This window comes from Bufo gargarizans, chromosome 4, assembly GCF_014858855.1.
Source record: "Bufo gargarizans isolate SCDJY-AF-19 chromosome 4, ASM1485885v1, whole genome shotgun sequence".
NCBI classification, from domain to species: Eukaryota; Metazoa; Chordata; class Amphibia; order Anura; family Bufonidae; genus Bufo; species Bufo gargarizans.
The window spans coordinates 215,706,198-215,719,283 of record NC_058083.1 but is presented as its reverse complement, the minus strand read 5'-3'; positions in this window follow the sequence as shown (position 1 = coordinate 215,719,283).

Sequence of the window (13,086 nt, the reverse complement as noted above, 5' to 3'; positions counted from 1 at the left end):
AGACTTGAAGCTGTAATTGCAGTGAAAGGTGGTCCTACAAAGTATTAACGCAGGGGGGCTGAATACAAATGCACGCCACACTTTACAGATTTTGAGTTATTATAAATTTTGACAACCATGTATCATTTTCTTTTTACTGCACACATACTTGCTACTTTGTGTTTATCTATCACATAAAATCCCTATAAAATACATTTAAGGCTATTTTCACATCTGCGCTTTCCCTTTCCACTATTAAGATCTGTCAAAGGATCTCAAAAGGAGGGGGACACTTCAGTTTTATCCCCATGTGGATGGCACATGCAATCTGTGGATGGCACAGTTATGGGCTGGGGGGGTCTGTGGATGTCACTGTTATGGGCTGGGGGGGTCTGTGGATGTCACTGTTATGGGCTGGGGGGTCTGTGGATGTCACTGTTATGGGCTGGGGGGGTCTGTGGATGGCACATATATAACAGTGCCACCCACAGATCCCCCCAGCCCATAACAGTGCCAGCCACAGATCCCCCCCCCTGTAACAGTGCCAGCCACAGATCCCCCTGTAACAGTGCCCGTCATCCACAGATCCCCCCCATAACAGTGTCCGTCATCCACAGATCCCCCCCATAACAGTGTCCGTCATCCACAGATCCCCCCCATAACAGTGTCCGTCATCCACAGATCCCCCCATAACAGTGTCCGTCATCCACAGATCCCCCCATAACAGTGTCCGTCATCCACAGATCCCCCCATAACAGTGTCCGTCATCCACAGATCCCCCCCATAACAGTGTCCGTCATCCACAGATCCCCCCATAACAGTGTCAGTCATCCACAGATCCCCAGTAATAGTGCCATCCACAGATTAGTTCCAAACCCACCAAACACACAGCACACCTTTTTGGTTAAAAATATTTTTTTTCTTATTTTCCTCCCCAAAAACCCAGGTGCGTCTTATGGGCCGGTGCGTCTTATAGGGCGAAAAATACGGTATGTATCTAAGTATATTTTACCAGATGACCAGTGTGGATTTGGATCCCTGGAAAACATGTTTAAGACCACTTTCACATGGACAGTATTTAGCATCAGTATTTGTAAGCCAAAGCCAGGAGTGGCTCTAAAACACAGAAAAAGCATAGCTTTCCATTGCACATTTTTTCAGTAGGTTTTACTCCTGGTTTTGGCTTACAAATACTGATGCTAAATACTAATCATATGCAAGTGATCCAAGACTCATAATTTGCCATGGTAGTGCTTGCACAACACAGTGGTTAGTGTTGCTGCTTTGGATTCCACACAGACCCTGATGCATTCAAGAATCTGTAGGAACAGCAGTATATCATCAGTGTGTGGAGAACCTGACCACAGCACTTGGGTATCGCAACCTATTTTAGGGGTTGTCCAAGATTTTGAACTCTCCGCCAAAGAGGCTGCTCAGAATTGAATTTCAGGGTTGCTAATGAAGACAATTAAAACTGAGAAGAGAAAAATGAGATTACACTTACCAGTAATCGGTTTTCTTTGAGACTATGACAGCACCCATGGAGAGACCGCCTCCTACTCAGGGCAGGAAACAGGAACCAGAAACTTTAAAAGAGGCACCACCCTCTCCACCTCCAGTCCTTTTCCAAGAACTAAGACATATAAGATATACACATATAATTTATTATAATTTTTTTTTGGGGGGGGAAGAGAGTTAGCTGGGTGCTGTCATAGGCTCAAAGAAAACCGATTATCGGTAAGTGTAATCTCATTTTTCCCCCTCACCTATGACAGCACCCATGGAGATATAAGCTAGATCTGTCTAGGGTGGGACAATGGCCTGAAGTGCTACTTTATGGCCAAATATCAGGCCTTCATTAGAAGAGAGATGAAGTTTATAATCTTTGAAAAAGTATGCGGGGAACTCCATGTGGCAGCCCTGTAAATCTGCTCTATAGAAGCAGAAGCCCTCTCAGCCCAAGTAGTAGAGACTGATATAGTAGAGTGAGCCCCGAACCCAGATGGTGGAACAGCTCCCTTGGAAGACTATGCTAAGTAAATAGCCTGCCTGATCCATCTAGCGATAGTCTGGGAAGATGTAGCAGAGCCCCTCTTACTACCCTGAAAGCAAAGCAACAGACGGGAGCAGGGCCGTCTTTAATATTGATTGGACCCTGGGCAAAAATTTACTTGGGCCCCCTGGATCCCGCCTTCCCACACCTTAGCAGGCAATCACGCCCTCCACCACAACACACACACAAAAAATCCACACATCTGGTAGAGTACAGTGAATACTTCCAGTTCTGAAGACTCCAGCGGCTCAGGATCAGTGCTCTGGGCAGCTGGGCTCAGGCTGGAAGTGGGCACCGCTCTGCAGGAAGGAGACCAGGGCTCGGCTCACCCTAGTGTTACAGTGCACCCCAGCACCCCACAGTATGCAGTATAGCACCCTATAGTATACAGCACCACACAGTATGCAGTATAGCACCCCACACTATACAGTACCCCACAGTATATAGTAGAGCAGTATAGCAGCCCACAGTATACAGCACCCCACAGTATAGAACACCTCACAAAATAGCACCTCACCGTATACAGCACTCCAAACTATACACGATACAGCCCCCCACACTATACAGTACAGCAGTATAGCACTCCACACTATACAGCACCCACAGTATACAGACCCCCACAGTATACAGTACAGCAGTATAGCACTCCACACTATACAGGCCCCCCACACTATACAGCCCCCCCCCCCACACTATACAGGCCCCCACAATATACAGCCCCCACAGTATACATGCCCCCACAGTATACATGCCCCCACACAGTATACAGCCCCCCACTGTATACAGGCCCCCCCACACTATACAGACCCCCCCACAGTATACAGCCCCCCCCCACAGTATACAGGCCCCCACAGTATACAGGCCCCCACACAGTATACAGCCCCCCACATAGTATACAGCCCCCCCACAGTATACAGGCCCCCCACAGTATACAGGCCCCCCACAGTATACAGTCCCACACAGTCTACAGTCCCACACAGTATACAGCCCCCCACAGTATACAGGCCCCCACACAGTATACAGGCCCCCACACAGTATACAGCACCCCGGCTGTGTGACCTGCAGATAAACAATGAAACTCCGATTCCTTCTCATTTTTCGGAGAAGCATAGAAGGGGGGAAGAACTATCTCTTGGGTACAGTGAAAAGAGGAAGACACCTTTGGCAAAAAGGAAGGATCAGGAGATATAACCACCCGATCCTCCAAGATCCTTAAGTAAGGCTGGTCAATGGAAAGAGCAGCCATCTCACTAACCCTTCTAGCAGAGGTAAGAGCTAGGAGAAAGGCCAGCTTTAGGGAGATCATCCTAGTGGAAATGCTGGTTATCGGCTCAAAAGGATCTGATGTCAGGGCTGAAAGAACTAAGTTTAGATCCCAAGGAGGGACCCTATTTCTGCAAACTGGGGATAATTTTGAAACTGCAGTGATAAATCTTTTCACCCAGGGATGACCTGCTAATTTAAATTCAAATACGGTGCTAAAGTGCTAGGTCTAGATCTTTTTTCCTCCAACCTTCCTGTAAGAAATGTAAGACAAGAGGAATATCTGGAGCCTCTAGAACATCCAATGGTTTTTTGGTAAATCTGCAGAAAGCCCTCCAAATTCTCAAATAAATGTCAGAAGTGACCTTCTTACGACTAGCCAACAGTGACCTTCTTACGACTAGTGATGACCTCATCAGATAGACCCCTTCTTTTTAAAATTTCCCTCTCAAAAGCGAGCCAGTCAGATGAAGACTCTCCACTTCTGGGTTAAGGATTGGTCCCTGAGCAAGAAGACCCTGGAAAACTGGAAGAACCCAGGGGGTGGCGACTGACATTCTGCGGAGCTCTGAAAACCACACCCTCCTTGTCCAAAAGGGGCTATCACTATGACTGTAGCACAATCTTCCCAGATTTTTTTGAGTACTCTTGGCAACAGCTTCAGAGGGGGGAAGGCATAAAGAAGACGCCTTCTCCAGGACTGAGCCAACACGTCTACAGCCTTCGGTTGATTCTTTGGTGACAGAGAAAAGAACTCTCCCCCCCCCCCCCCCCATTGTTCTGTTTGACCTGGTGGCAAAGAGGTCTATTTCCGGGACGCTCCATAAGGCCGAGATTTTGTTGAAAACCCCTTGATCTAGGGACCACTGACTCTGGCATAGATGATAACTGCTGAGAAAATCTGCTTCTACGTTGTCTACCCCTTTTAGATGCACTGCAGAAAGAGATAAGAGAAAATCCTCTGCTAGCCTGAAAATCTGGTGGCTTAGGGTCATCAGACTTTGAGCTCTGGTACCACCCTGCTTGTTGATTTGGGCAACTGCTGTCATATTGCCGGAGTAGATCCGGACATTTCTGCCCCTGATTAACGGAAGACTCTGAGTAAATGCTAATCCGATAGCATTCAGTTCTCTGAAATTTTGAGACTGGGTAGGGGAACCGAAGTCCCAGGTTCCCTGCAATAGCAGAGACTCTACATAGGCTCTCCAACCGAAGGGGCTGGTATCCGTGGTTACAGAGAGAACTGCATCTCTGTGCCAGGGAACACCCTTTTGTAGATTTTGAAGATTCATCCACCACTCCAGAGAAAGCAACATCTGGGATGATAGCTGAAACTCCCGATCCAGAGAGAGGGTACGCCTGTTCCAAACCTCCAGAATCTTAGGCTGAAGGGGCCTTGAGTGGTACTGGGCCCATTCCACTCCCGGAATCGTGGCAGTCATCAGCCCCAGCACCGACATGGCTTCTCTTAGGGAAACTACCTGCCGAGAAAGAAGATTCTGAATCCTTGATGAGATCAGCAGAGCTTTGTGTAAAGGCAAAGGACACCTCTGGGACTTTGAATCTAAGATCATCCCCAAAAAACTGCACTTTTGACTCGGTTGCAAACTGGATTTTTGGATAGTTTGTCCAGAACCTCTCTCAACCAGGTAATCTGTACTTCCAAGATGTGATCTGACTAGGCGAGGAGCAGAAAATTGTCTATATAGGAAATTATCACTAAGTCCTTTTCTCTCACATGAGTCATCATCTCTGCAATGATCTTTGTAAAAACCCTTGGGGCCTGAGACAGTCCAAAGGGAAGGGCCTGAAATTGGGCATGCGTAATTCCGCACTCTAAGAGAACTGCTACTCTCAAAAACATTTGGTGGTGGGAATGGATAGGAACATGATAATAAGCATCTCTGAGATCCACTGTGGCCATGTAACAATCTGGAAAGAGGTAGTTCACTGCTGACCTGATGGATTCCATCCGACATTTTACATTTATTATGGTACAAAAAGAACTATTGGGCTTTTTTACAAGAGAGTTAAATCCTCTTGCCTCTTCTTGCTTTGGAACCTCCACCAATACTTTTTTTTGCTAATAGGGAATAAACCTCTGAAATAATGGCTGCCTGCCTTGTGGGGTGTGCACGATAGTCTGTCTTCCGGAAGCCTCTGAAAATGTAATTTTAAGCCCTCTTTTATAATAGCATTTATCCATGGGCTGTTGTTGATTTTTTGCCACTGACTTGAAAAGTAAGACAGACAACCACCCACTGGAGGCTTGGCGTAATTAGAGCTGCTTTTTTGAGGCCTCTGCCCCGGAAATAAGAAATCCCTTTGACTTTTTTGCAGCTTCTGTATATTGTCTAGATCTTCCTCTTCCCCTGAAAACTTCCCTGTTAAACTTAGGGCGGAAAGATTTTTTAGGTGGCTGACTGATGGAAGGAAAACCCCTCTTTTTATCAGAGGCCTTCTCAAAAAGATCGTCGAGGACCAGGCCAAATAAGAATCCCCCTTGACATGGAATGCCACAAAGCTTAGCCTTAGAGATAGCATCTTAGCTCCAGCTTTTCAACCAGATAGCGCTATGGGCAGAATTGGATAAAGCGGAAGCCCTGGCCGATAATCTTAGGGAGTCGGCCGAAGCATTCGCCATAAAATAAAAACAAAGCCATTATAAAAAGTAGGAAAAGACAATAACTGTAATGGGGCGCTGAAGGCGCACTCTGTCTCCCATCAGCTGCAGACCAGCTTCGGGAGCGAGGATCTGTGTTTGGCCTTGTTCCCAGGGCGGCTTTGCTAGCTGGGAGGCTCCCTGCTCCTAGGTCTGCCTTAAACGCCGAGCTGATCACTCTGTGCTTGACTTGTCTGTCTGTCGGTCATGTGTCGCTGGCCACATCACTTGACCCTCACTCCCCACTATAAATACAGGCGGCATGTTGGCTACAGGTTGCCTGTTATTTTCCTCCTATAGGCTGTGTACTCTATTGTTATTAAGCTACCTCTGGAATTGAACCTCGATCAGCCTCTTGACACCTCTGCTGCCTGCTCCCTGTACCTTGACGCTACCTCTCGGATTTTGACCTCGGCTTGTTTACGGATTTGTCTTTGCCTCTTCCCTTGTTCTGACGTGACCTCCTGGACTGACCTCGGGCTAGTTGACCCGCCTCGCCTTCCGTTTTTGTTCTACCTCTTGTCCGCTTATTGTAACTTCTCAGTGGCTGTCTTCTTCCCTGCTGTCTCTTTCTCTCTGCTTGCACTTAGTAGGTTAGGGATGTCGCCCAGTTGCGCTCCGTCACCAAGGGTGGGTGGTGCAAGTAGGCAGGGACAGGGGACCGGGTGGCAGCTCAGGGGGTGCACCTCTGCTCTATCTTGATTCCCGTGACTACCCGTGACAGAATCACACACCCAAATTCAGCATGGACCCTATACAGAGCCTTTACAGAACATGTGCAGGGTCTTGCTCAAATAGTAAAGGAACTTGGGGAGAGACTACAAGTTCAGGAGACCGTCCGAACTCCCCCTCTTCTTGCTCCCGCCACCGTTCAGTTGGAACCTCACATTAAATTGCCCGGTCGGTTTTCGGGTGACCGCCAAAGTTTTTTAGCTTTTAAGGAAAGCTGAAAAACTTTATTTTCGACTACGACCCCACTCCTCCGGCCCTGACCCACAGAGGGTTGGTATTATCATTTCCTTGCGTCAAGGGGACCCCCAGGAATGGGCCTTTTCTTTACCACCAGATTCCCCTTGTCTTAGCTCTGTGGACCTCTTTTTCCAGGCGTTAGGGGTTCTTTATGATGAACCTGACCGAGCCTCTGTAGCAGAATACAATCTTAAGGCCCTCACTCAGGGAAATCGTCCCGTGGAGGATTATTGTACGCAGTTTCGCAAGTGGTGCGTTTCTTTGGGCTGGAACGAACCAGCGCTCAAATGTCAATTTAAGGAAGGCTTGACTGAAAAGTTAAAGGATATGTTAAAGGTTTGTAGAAATAAGGGAGCGAGCACTCACCTATGGCATACACTCAGATTTAATAATAAAAATTGCAATGACAAATTAATCGGACAACAATTCAATAACACAATTAAAATACTATAAAATATTACCAATGGTATAAAATAATGGTCGACCATATATGCGCCACTAATTGATGGGAGCAATACACTGATGCATATATGAGGTCCAATGGTGTCCAATGAATGTTAGATAAAGTGACAGTGCAATAATAAAGAGTTAAACAATAAATAACTGTGCTGATAACTTAAGATAATAAATATCAATATCCTGGTGAGAGGTAAAGTGATGAATGGGTGCGACAATCTTATGAAAAAATAGGGGACACCGTATAGGGCCTAGCACTATAGACTTGCATTCCTTCCTATAGAGATTGAAGTTCGATATAAAGTCCGCAATCAACCGCAGTTACCAGTCCAAAAGTTGCTTGTATTCGGTTAATAATATATTCTGTAAACGCAGTCTATATTAGCTGTATGATTCTCACCTCTGTCTGGAGGTTATTCCTTGCTAGGAGTAGAGAGTCTTACCTCCTATATTGGCGTGTTGCACGGTCTGTTTCTTAATGCGCTGCAGGAGTTCAGCTGGAGACGCTGTTACGTCCTCACAGCTCCCAAACTCTAGTAACCTGGCCCAAATCTCGCGGTATTACGGGTGGGACAGCAGTCCGATCTCCGCACTCACTGTGTTCAGGGCGATTAGGTTGTTACAAAGTTGCAGTGGTTACAAGGTTGCAGTCTTTAAATCTTTCTGTGTTTATAGCATGGCCATGCTAGGAGTTCTCTTTATGGAGGTTCCAACAGAGTGTCTGGGCTATCAGACACTCTGTTGGAACCTCCATAAAGAGAACTCCTAGCATGGCCATGCTATAAACACAGAAAGATTTAAAGACTGCAACCTTGTAACCACTGCAACTTTGTAACAACCTAATCGCCCTGAACACAGTGAGTGCGGAGATCGGACTGCTGTCCCACCCGTAATACCGCGAGATTTGGGCCAGGTTACTAGAGTTTGGGAGCTGTGAGGACGTAACAGCGTCTCCAGCTGAACTCCTGCAGCGCATTAAGAAACAGACCGTGCAACACGCCAATATAGGAGGTAAGACTCTCTACTCCTAGCAAGGAATAACCTCCAGACAGAGGTGAGAATCATACAGCTAATATAGACTGCGTTTACAGAATATATTATTAACCGAATACAAGCAACTTTTGGACTGGTAACTGCGGTTGATTGCGGACTTTATATCGAACTTCAACCTCTATAGGAAGGAATGCAAGTCTATAGTGCTAGGCCCTATACGGTGTCCCCTATTTTTTCATAAGATTGTCGCACCCATTCATCACTTTACCTCTCACCAGGATATTGATATTTATTATCTTAAGTTATCAGCACAGTTATTTATTGTTTAACTCTTTATTATTGCACTGTCACTTTATCTAACATTCATTGGACACCATTGGACCTCATATATGCATCAGTGTATTGCTCCCATCAATTAGTGGCGCATATATGGTCGACCATTATTTTATACCATTGGTAATATTTTATAGTATTTTAATTGTGTTATTGAATTGTTGTCCGATTAATTTGTCATTGCAATTTTCATTATTAAATCTGAGTGTATGCCATAGGTGAGTGCTCGCTCCCTTATTTCTACATTTACTTATTCTATTGAGGTGGGGCGTCCCCAAACTGAGTTTGCAGCACCGTACCACCCACTATCAGCAGTGAGCCACTTCATTTAATTAACCTCTATGTTAAAGGTTTGTTATCCCCGCTAGCCATCAGACTATATAGATGGATCAGAGAGAGACAGCGGGAGCATTTGTTCTCTCCTCATTCCCTTCTTCAACCTGAGACTCCCTCCCTTGAACCCAGGATGGAAGCCCACTCCGATGAGCCCATGCAACTCGGGATGACGCGAAGAGAACTACATCGTCGTTGCGGCTCTTGTTTTTATTCTGGGGATCCTGAACACTGGATCTGTCAGTGTCCTAAAGCTCCACCTTCTGGAAAATCATCAAAGTCTGAGGGATTCAAGGACAAGGTACTCCCGGAGGTGGTAAGAAGTAAACTATTGCTGCTGGATTCTATTACCTTTGGGGTCTTAAAGGGGTCAGGAAATGCCTTTGCGGATTCAGGGTCAGCTTTTAGTTTTATTGATTACAAATTCGTTGATCAGATGGGAATTCCTATACTAGAGTTACCCACCCTGATCCAGGTTGTCGCCATCGATTCTACACCCCTGCTAGGGGGCACAGTAAAACTCCATACTCCGGAGGTTACCCTATCTGTAGGGATCTGCCACTCTGAGAAATGTTCCTTCTTTGTTTTAGAGAATCTTCCAGTTCAGGTACTCCTTGGTATGCCCTGGCTTCAGCAACACAATCCAGTCATTAACTGGAGTTTGGGAGAGTTAGAGAGATGGGGGCCTAACTGTAATTCTTGCTTAACCGTAGTTCAAGCTGGGGTCTCATCAGATATTCCTCATTTTATTGCTGATTATTCAGATGTTTTTTCTACCACTGAGACAGATACTCTCCCCCTCCCCATAGGTCTTATGACTGTGTTATTGACTTGATACCTGAGTCCAAATTTATAATCTGTCTGGTCCTGAGCGCAAGTCCATGAAAGACTACATCCAGGAGAGTCTCAAGAAGGGACATATTAGGCCCTCCAGCTCTCCCCTGGGAGCAGGATTATTTTTTGTTAAAAAGAAAGACGGTGGTCTCAGGCCCTGCATTGATTACAGAAATCTGAATAAAATTACTATTAGGAATCAGAATCCATCCCGTTGATTCCTGATTTGTTTAACCAGATTTTGGGTGCTTCTTGGTTTTCTAAATTTGATTTGAGAGGAGCTTATAACCTAGTTCGTATTAAGGAGGGAGATGAGTGGAAAACTGCTTTTAATACTCCAGAGGGACACTTTGAGTATCTGGTTATGCCATTCGGTCTTTGCAATGCCCCAGCTGTGTTTCAGAATTTCATGAATGATATTTTTAGAGAACTTATTGGCAAAGTTATGAATGTTTATATCGATGATATTCTTGTCTTTTCACCTGACTGGGATTCTCATGTGTCTCACATCAGACTGGTTCTTAAAATCCTCAGGGAGAACCATTTGTCTGTTAAATTAGAGAAATGTGTATTTGGAGCTCAAGAGATCCCCTATCTTGGCTATATTCTTACTCCTCATTTATTTAAAATGGGTCCCAGTAAGGTTCAGGCTATCCAAGATTGGGTAAGACCATCCTTCTTAAGGGCACTTCAAAGTTTTTTAGGATTCGCCAATTTTTACCATAAATTCATAAAGAATTTTTCTGTTATTGCTAAACTTCTCACGGATCTAACTAAAAAAGGTTTGGATCTGGTTAACTGGTCGTTGGAGGCCTGTCGAGCCTTTGATACCCTAAAAAATTGTTTCCAAATGGCTCCAGTCTTGGTTCAGCCCGATACCGTGGAACCTTTTGTGGTGGAGGTTGATGCCTCAGAGGATGGTGTGGGGGCCGTCCTTTCACAGGGGTCCTCTAACCTCACTAATTTAAGGCCATGCGCCTTCTTCTCTCGTGAGTTCTCTCCCTCGAAGAGAAATTACGATATTGGAAACCGCGAGTTACTGGCCATTAAATGGGCATTTGAGGAGTGGAGGCATTTTTTAGAAGAGGCTAGACACCATATTACTGTTCTCACTGATCATAAGAACTTAGTGTTTCTTGAGGTGGCCAAACTCCTTAATCCTAGACAAGCCAGATGGGCCCTGTTTTTTACTCGTTTTAACTTTTCTGTTACTTTCAGACCAGGAAGTAAAAATGTTAAGGCGGATGCCTTGTCTCTTTCTCTCTGCTTGCACTTAGTAGGTTAGGGACTGTCGGCCAGTTGCGCTCCGTCACCTAGGGCGGGTGGTGCAAGTAGGCAGGGACAGGGGACCGGGTGGCAGCACAGGGGGTGCACCTCCGCTCTATCTTGATTCCCATGACTCTACCCTTGACAATAACAACTGCTCCCTAGGGGTGCCCCCTTTAAAGGGAACCTGTCGCCTGGATTTTGTGTATAGAGCTGAGGACATGAGTTGCTAGATGGCCGCTAGCACACTCGCAATACCCAGTCCCCATAGCTCTGTGTACTTTTATTGTGTAAAAATACCGATTTGATACATATGCAAATTAACCTGAGATGAGTCCTGTCCCTGATTCATCTTACGTACAGGACTCATCTCGGGTTAATTTGCATATGTATCAAATCAGGTTTTTTTACACAATAAAAGTACACAGAGCTATGGGGACTGGGTATTGCGGATGTGCTAGTGGCCATCCAGCAACCCATGTCATCAGCTCTATACACAAAATCCCGGTGACAGGTTCCCTTTAATGTGACCCTTCAAGTACTTCATCCATGCCTTAAGGGATCTACAGTGCTGCCCATAATTATTCATACTCCAGGCAAATTTTGACTTAAAGTTACTTTTATTCAGCCAGCAAGTCATTTTTTGAGGGGAAATGACATAGGTGTCTCCCAAAAGATAAGACGATGTACAAGAGGCATTATTGTGGGAAAAAAAACATTTATCAGCTTTTATTTACATTTTAGCAAAAAGTGTCCAGTCCAAAATTATTCATACCCTTCTCAATAATCAATAGAAAAGCCTTTATTGGCTATTACAGCAATCAAACACTTCCTATAATTGCAGACCAGCTTTTTGCATGTCTCAACAGGTATTTTTGCCCAGTCATCTTTAGCAATGAGCCCCAAATCTTTCAGGTTGGAGGGTCTTCTTGCCATCACCCTGATCTTTAGCTCCCTCCACAGATTAATCAAATTGACAAAGTCTGGACTCTGACTGGGCCACTCCAAAACGTTAATGTTGTTGTCTGCTAACCATTTCTTCACCACTTTTGCTGTGTGTTTTGGGTCATTGTCATGCTGAAATGTCCACTGGTGCCCAAGGCAAAGTTTCTCTGTAGACTTCCTGATGTTGTCGTTGAGAATCCTCATGTATTGCTCTTTTTTCATGGTGCCATTTACTGTGATTAGATTCCTTGGTCTATCCATTGGGTCCTAGAGAACCCATATCCTCAAATGGAAGCACCGTTTTTTTTAGCTATTTTCTCCACAGGGGCATCTAGCTTAGAGGCTCTATCCCAAGAGGCAGTCACCTCCTCCTCAAAGGGGTAGTTACGTTTCACAGAGGAGGGAATAAAAAACTTCCTTTCAAGCTCTTTCCATTCTTTAGCGATAACAGCCTGAATATTTTTATGTACATAAAAAACTTTTTTCTTTTAGGGCCCAGACCCTCAAACATAGAGTCCTGAACAGACTGTGTCGGCTTTTGGTCATCTAATCCCATAGTAGCTCGCACAATCTTTACTAGGGAATTAATGTTCTCTGTATGAAAAAGCGGCTTCCCAGCAGCTTCCTCATCAGAGAAGTCATTTGATGAAAAGCATTCTCCCTCTTCCTCCAATCCAGAAAGTACATCACTGTCGCTAGAGGGGGGATTTGATTTAGCTGCAGAGGTACTAGGGCGGCTTTTAGCAGACCGCTAACTGACTCCTTAATCTCCTCCCGGATCATCTGCTTGATGCTGCCCATCAGAGACTGAACTTTCTCCTCCCTTAACTTGCTCACACAAGCCTGGCAAAGGGGCTTCGCCCAGGCAGAGGGTAGTTTCTTTTTACATATAGCACACCCCTTGTCCTTAGATCTGGAGACCTTCCTAGACTCCTTAGACAGCTAGACACAGAAGATCACCCCCATGAGTAAACAACCATAGGTACATAGGGGGATCACA